The sequence below is a fragment of the Myotis lucifugus genome, unplaced genomic scaffold, assembly GCF_000147115.1.
Source record: "Myotis lucifugus unplaced genomic scaffold, Myoluc2.0 scaffold_390, whole genome shotgun sequence".
NCBI classification, from domain to species: Eukaryota; Metazoa; Chordata; class Mammalia; order Chiroptera; family Vespertilionidae; genus Myotis; species Myotis lucifugus.
This window is the reverse complement of record NW_005871438.1, coordinates 219,141-226,673: the sequence shown is the minus strand read 5'-3', so window position 1 is coordinate 226,673 and position 7,533 is coordinate 219,141. Positions and strand designations below refer to the sequence as shown.

At 44.8% G+C, this 7,533-nt stretch overlaps 1 pseudogene; it reads left to right on the top strand.

Moving 5' to 3' along the window:
* Positions 1-6,026: 6,026 nt before the first annotated feature.
* On the top strand, positions 6,027-7,303 carry LOC102439169 (annotated as a pseudogene).
* Positions 7,304-7,533: the final 230 nt, after the last annotated feature.

Below are 7,533 nucleotides of genomic sequence, written 5' to 3'. Positions count from 1 at the left end.
ATGGGGAGACATCTGTAATATTCTCAACAATAAATATTTTTTTAAAAAGAACCCATGAATGAACTTAAGTCATTCATGCTTTTAAAAAAAAAAAGTCAAATATACCAGTAATGTCACTGGGGAAATCCAGGGCACTAAAATCATCCATTAAGCAATGCTCCCACTTGGGCCACCAATCAGGGCCGACGTGTGGGGCAATTGGTGGGGCAATGAGGAGGGGGCCACTGGCACCCACCTTGGCTGGCCTGGGGCCTGCAGGCTGAGGGCAGCTCCTGCATTGAGTGTCTGACCCCTGGTGGTCAGTGCACATCATAGCAACCAGTTGTTCTGCCATTCGGTTGATTGCATATTAGGCTTTGATTTTTACTTTTTTCATAACATTTCTCACTATCTGAAATTCTCCTCCTCCTCCTCTTTCACCTCCTCCTCTTCTTCCTTTCTCTCTCTCTCTCTCTCTCTCTCTCTCTCTCTCTCTCTCTCTCTCCTTCAATTCAAATATGACCTCAGGAGAACAGAAACTGTGTTTGTCTTTGTAATGTAAAGAACATTTTTTGAATTATTTATTAATTAAACAACCTATACCTAAGGCAGATTTCTATTCCAGTCTGGAAATGCTGACCCTCTTTATGGTACTTGGAGCCAGAGTGGGTCGACCTTCCCCTGTAGGCTGCCAAGGTTCTGCACCCTTTAATAAAGTCACTATTTTTGGTCATGGTGCTATGATATTTCAAGTCACGTTGCTAAGGGCAACATACCTTTGCTTTTCCATCTTCATCTACTCCTTTCAAAAAGAGTACAGAAAAGATCTTTTAAAAGTTCAGGTGTGAAAAGTCCCCAGAGGAAGAAAAATGCCCCCAAAGTAATTATAAAGATCTAGTTCCACAATGTGAACAATTTTTTTTAACTAACACATTAGCAAGTGTTAAAGGTATTTAGTCATTTTAAGAGTTTATTATGGGGTTCTTGGGAGGGAAAGAATCTTAAAGACATAAAGACATAGGAAGACAGAGTTCCAGGCTCTGTGATTTGTTACAAGCTATTTGGGAGAGTAGGAAGGCCCGTGGGTAGCTTATCACAGCACTCTTAAGGTGAGGTTGGCAGCGAGACCCTAGGTTTGACAATCACTGATTACTTCCTCTCCCACATGCCCGCATTCAATCTCCAATTCTTACAGATTAAACTCCAAACTCTTTCTCAAATCTAACCCTTACTATCTATTTATTAACCAACAGACTTTTGGTTTCCCTGACTTTAATATTGATCCCAGCCCTCAATCCATTCTACCTAAGGCCAACAATCAGACCATATCCTTCACTGTATAAAATGCTCCAACAGCTCCTCTTTGCCTAGAAAAGAAGGTTCAAACTCCTTAATGGGCCATAAAAAGGCTCTCCAGGATGCAACTGCCTATTTCTTGCCCCTCGTGTTGCTCTTTATAAACCCAACTCTTGTAGTTCTCTGAACACTTGGTGAGATTTTTCACTGCTGTGTCTATATAGGTCAACTTTATGCTCATAATGCCTTTACCCAACCTTCTATTAACTGGCTAATTCCTACTCTCCTTTTAAAACTCAATTTAACTGTTCCCTCCTCCTTGGAAACACTCCTCACCCAGTCAGAATTAGTTTCTGCCTTTCTGTATTCCCAAAGACTCCTCTGTTATTCTCTGTAGGGTGTCCAATTGCAATAATGTGTATTAGGACCTATTAACCTTATTAGACTGTGGAATTCCTAAGGTCAGGAACTATATCTTATTCATCTTTATCTTAATGCCTAGAACAGTATCTGGCACATAGTATTTAATGAGTGCTTGTTGAATAAATTAATTAAGTAAATGAATATGTGAATGACAAAATAGTTTTTTCAACTTAAGTATACATTAGAAAAATCTAAAAGTAAGTTATATTTATTATGCATTTGAAGAAATGCTTTAATGTAAAAATGAAGTCATAAGAGCATGAGATCACCATGGTCATTTTAAGGAAAGTTGGCCCAACAGCATGCCCAACCCCTCCTAGCCTGGCTTTCTCAAGTGCCAAGAAGAGACTCCTTGCCCCAACTTGTGCATGGAGGATGTTTTTCTCCAGGGTTGCTTATTTAGCACTTCTCATGGGCACTGAAATAACTTTTTACTGGGTCTGTTTACACCTAAGTTCAGAGCAAAAATAGAGACAAATGAGCTTCAGACAGGACATGCTTGTTTTGGAATTTACTGAAATCATAGTCTTGATCTACAAACTTCTAGGAATATCTATGTGGTTCCAAGACATTAACATTATCTGTTTCTGGGGAGAGCTTTTCAACCTATACACATCCCATGTCCTCCTTCAGTCCCATTAGCTATCTACCTCCCTCCTGCCCCCCACTTCTACACTTACTTGACTCTGAGAGGTTCTCAGGGTTAAGAACATATATTTCCTTATATTGTTTTAATTGATTTCAGAGAGAGGAAAAGAGAGGGAGAGAGATACAGAAACATCAATGATGAGAGAAAATCATCAACTGGCTGCCTCCTACACGCCCCCTCCTGGGGATCAAGCCTGCAACCTGGGCAAGAACATATCTTTTGACAAAGCTTCCAATACTCAAATATGTTTCAGCCAAACATAACGCACCTGGACAGCTGATCAGACTATCCTTCCACTCACGAAGTGCTGGTGCTATGGTCAGAGCAGAGGCAGCAAAATTTTTCCAGGACTGGATACCATACTTTTCCTCTTATACAGATCAGCCCAGCATTTCTGTAGTGTTTTCCTAAGAGAACAATAAGAATTAGGAAGAAATAACATCGTGGATCTGTGGAAAGGACACTATCAGATGCTGCAAGAAAATGTGAATTAGAGCCCAGCTGGTGTTGCTCAGTGGTTGAGTGTTGACCCATGAACCAGGAGATCACGGTTCAATTCCCCGTCAGGGCACATGTCCGGGTTGTGGGTTTGATCCCCAGTAGGGGACATGCAGGAGGCAACCAATCAATGATTCTCTTTCATCACTGATGTTTCTATCTCTTTCTCCCTCTCCCTTTCTCTCTCTGAAATCAATAGAAACGTTGATTTAGGGAATTCTACACCAATGAGAACAGACTTGTCTTCTGAAATTGCATAGCCCCAAATAGGGTTTCTCCTGGCCAGGACCATGCCAAGAATATGCCTTGTAACACCTAGCCTGCAGCCATGTGGTAAGGGCACACTTTTAATCTGTAATAAAGGTCCCCAAAGGCAGAGGGGAAGGGAGGGAAACAGAGAATAGTGATAGAAACTGCCACCTGTACTCCTTTAATAAGGTTGGGATTAGAAGAAAATTGTGCAAACAGTGTAATAGAACAAAGCTATTGTAGACAGGCATTGCCCTCATAACACTCCTAGTGCCTCTGAATGTCTAGAAACTCAGCTGGCAAGATGTTTCAAGAATATCCCAGACCTCTCATAAAAACAAACAAACAAACAAAACCTTTTATTTGTTAGTCATTTATTTATCTGACAAACATTTATTGAGTTCCCTACATGTCAAGCACCTGGCTAAAAGACTGTGTCCCTTTTGTTTACTACTAGATTCCTAACACTTAGTATAGCAACTGGCATACAGTAGATGCTCCATAAAATGTCCAAATAAATTTAAATGAAGAACTGAGGAGTTCTCCAGACATTTTACCAGTGAAATTTGTAAAAATAGTTTTTTAAAGTCATTCAAGCCCCTGGGGATGGTCTTAAAGGCATATGTAAATGAGAGAACATCCTATCTAATAATAGACAAACATGGTAATTGACCGTACCTTCGCTATGCCTCCCATCGGCTAATTGGCACGATATGCAAATTAACTGCCAACAAAGATGGCGGCTAATTTGCATACTGCAGGCAGGGCGGGACAGCGCCATCCCACCTGCCCCACCGCCATCTGGGCCTGCTATTTGCAACCAGGGGCGGTGGGGCAGGACAGCGCCATCCTGCCTGCCCTGCCGCCATCCGGGCCTGCTATCTGCGACCCGGGGCAGCGGGCATCCATGTGCGACCCGACCCAGGGCGGCCGGGTGGGGCAGCAGTGATCGGCGGCCTGCCCAGGCATCCCGTGTGCGAACCGACCCGGGGCAGCGCCCCAACCCCCGGATCAGCCCTGTGGTGTGCGCAACCCAGGGAAGCGGGGCAGGCACCGAGGGATGGGGTCTGCCATCTGCCACCAGAGGAACAGGCCTAAGCCAGCAGGTGGTTATCTCCTGAGGGGTCCCAGACTGTGAGAGGGCACAAGTGGGGCTGAGGGACACCCGCCACCCCCCCTCCCCTGCCAGTGCACAAATTTTTGTGCACTGGTCCTCTAGTCTATGTAAGAAAATTCTATAAAAATTCCATAAGAAAAGGGAGTCTGTAGTATTTTAGCCAAGGCCACTCCCTGCCTGCCCCCTCCCAATTCAGCAAGGCAGGGACTCTCCTCCACCCTGGGAAGCCAAGAACACAAGGCTTCCTCTTCCCCAGCTCCAAATTGGAGGGCTTGTTTCCTAGGAGGAGCAGGACATCAACATTTCTCATTCTGCCTCAACTTTCTGTTGCTGAGGCCAAGTTGTAGGCAAGGGCATTGGAGAGACTGGAGCTCCCTTAAGCTACCTGTGGAAGGCAGGCTTTACCTTCACTACAATACTTCTGAGAATACTGGGTCCTCCATCACTCCTAGCCTGGCTTGTGAGGCAGTGGTCCCACGCTAGGAGAGGCACTCTAAGAACACCTCAGACTACTGCTCCTTAACCCCCTCAACCCCACCACCCCATCCACCCAGTGCTCAACTCCCAAAATGGAGGGTCCCATTCATGAAAAAGGGTGTATTGTTCCTACTCCCAGCTCCAGAGCCCTGGCTCAGAGATTTTGTCTGGGGACAAACAGGTCATAAAACAGCTACTAATATCTTCCCAAATGAACTAGTAGCTTCATTTACAACAGAGTGTAGAGAATTTTAAGCCTAAGTGAGCTCTCAAGAACAGTGGATGTTGTGGTTGGGAAATTAGGAGGAGGTTTGTGGATTTGGTGAAGATAGAGGTTAAACTGTAGGCTGGCTAATTTTCTGAAGACAGCTGAGGTAGGAGATGTGGGCAGACTCCTCATAGGGTCAGAAGAAAGATTAAACAGTGACCACAGGAACTTTTCCTTAAAGGGAACCTGAATGTAATTGGATTTTTCTATAGAGCACTTTATGTCTCTAGGATATTGTGGAAAACAATAGAGCAATTACTCAGCCAGCAACAGTGAAGTCTAACAGCTGGAAGTGGTCAGGGAAAAAGAAGACTAAAGCCCTACTCAATCCACTATCATCCCAGGTGACTGTGGGCAAACCCAGAGCTGTGCTTCCCTGAGGAGCAACATCAAAAGCTTAACATTGTGTTTATATTTTGGTGGAGGGGGAAGTAAGAAGGTGGAGGTAGGAAGAAGGGGAGTGAGACTTCTAAATAATCCAACCAGTCACTAAAAAACTAAACAAGCAAATAATAATAACAAGCTCTGGGTGGGGGAGGGAAGAAGTATATCCAGTTTCCAACAAAAATTACAAGACATACAAAGAAATAGAAAAGTATTACTCATATGCTGGACAGATAGTGGACACAGCCTGTGAAAGCAAACAGATGGTAGGAATAACAGAAAATGACTTCAAACTTGCCAGAATAAATCTGTTGAAAGTACAAAAGGAAGCCATGATTAAAAAAGTAAAAAAAGAAAGGCATGATGAAAATAGAGAATACCAATAAAGAGAGAGACATCAAATAATATATGAATGAATAAATGAAAGAATAAAAATGTTTCACAGCAGGCCTACTCCTAATGTTTTCAGAGACCAGGATAAAAGTAAAAATGGAGGACTGTCTACTATATGGCTAAATATTTAAATTTTTTAAATCAGGTTCTCTTACATCAACTGCCTAAGAGCCGTGCTATATGAAGCAACAGTCTCCCCACTTCCTCTCCACCACCCTCTTGGCAGCCGCAAAACAGCAACCACGCATGAGTGCACCTCCATCCATATTGGCCAGGCTGGTGTCCAGATTGGCAATGCCTCCTGGAAGCTCTACTGCCTGGAACATGACATCCAGCCCGATGGCCAGATGCCAAGTGACAAGACCACTGAAAGGGAAATGACTCCTTTAACACCTTCTTCAGTGAGACAGGTGCTGGCAACAGGTGCCCAGGGCAGTGTCTGTAGACCTGGAACCCAGAGTCATTGATGAAGTTCACACTGGTACCTACCGCCAGCTCTTCCACCCTGAGCAGCTCCTCACAGGCAAGGAAGATGCTGCCAATAACTATGCCCATGGACACTACACATCAGGGAGGAGATCACTGGCCTCATCTTGAACTGAATTCAGAAACCGGCTGCCTCGTACACAGGTCTTCACGGTTTCTTGGTTTTCCACAGCTTTGGTTGGGGAACTGCTTCTGGGCTCACCTCCTGGCTGATGGAATGTGTCCATGACACGAAGCCCAAGCTGGAGTTCTCCACTTACCCAGCCCTGCAGGTTTTGAAAGCTGTAGTTGAGCCCTAAAACTCCATCCTCACCACCCTGGAGCATTCTGATTGTTCCTTCATGGTTGACAACAAGGCCATCTATGACATCTGTTGTAGAAACCTCAATATTAAGTGCTCACCCTACACTACGCTGAATAGGTTAATAGGTCAAATTGTGTCCTCCATCACTGCTTCCCTCGGGTTTGATGGAGCCTTGAATGCTAATCTGACTGAATCCCAGACCAACCTGGTGCCCTATCCCTGCATCCACTTCTCTCTGCTACATGTTCCCGTCACCTCTGCTGAGAAAGCTCACCATGAACAGCTTTCTGTAGCAGAGATCACCAATGAGTGCTGTGAGCTAGCCAACCAGGTGGTAAAATGTGCCGCTCGCCACAGTAAATACCGGGTTTGCTGCCTATGGTAGCCTGATGACATGGTTCCCAGAGATGTCAGTGCTGCCATTGCCACTGTCAAGACTAAGTGCAGCATCCAGTTTGTGGACTTGTACCCTATTGGCTTCAAAGTTAGCACTAATTACCAGCCTCCCACTGTAGTACCTGGTGGAGACCTGGCCAAAGTACAGCGAGCTGTGTGCATCCTCGGCAACACCACAGCTGGAGCTGAGGCCGGGCTTGCCTGGACCATGAGTTTGCCTGAGGTGTGCCAAATTCCTGTGTCCCCTGGCACATGGGTGAGGGCATGGGGGAAGGAGAGTTTTCTGAGGCCTGTAGGGACATGGCTGCCCTTGAAAAGGATTATAAGGAGGTTGGTGTGGATTCTGTTGAAGGAGAGGGTGAGGAAGAAGGAGAGGAATACTAAGGTTAAAATGTCACAATGGTGCTGCTTTTACAGGGAAGCTAATCTATTTTAAACGTTGCAAATTACAGACCTATGCTCTAAAACACTATTCTTTGGCCCTGGCCACTGTGGCTCAGTTTTGTGAGCACCATCCTATGCACCAAAAGGGGTCACTCTTTTGATTCCAAATCAGGGCACAACCGATCAATGTTTCTCTTTCAGATCCATGTTTCTCTCTCTCTTTCTCGTCC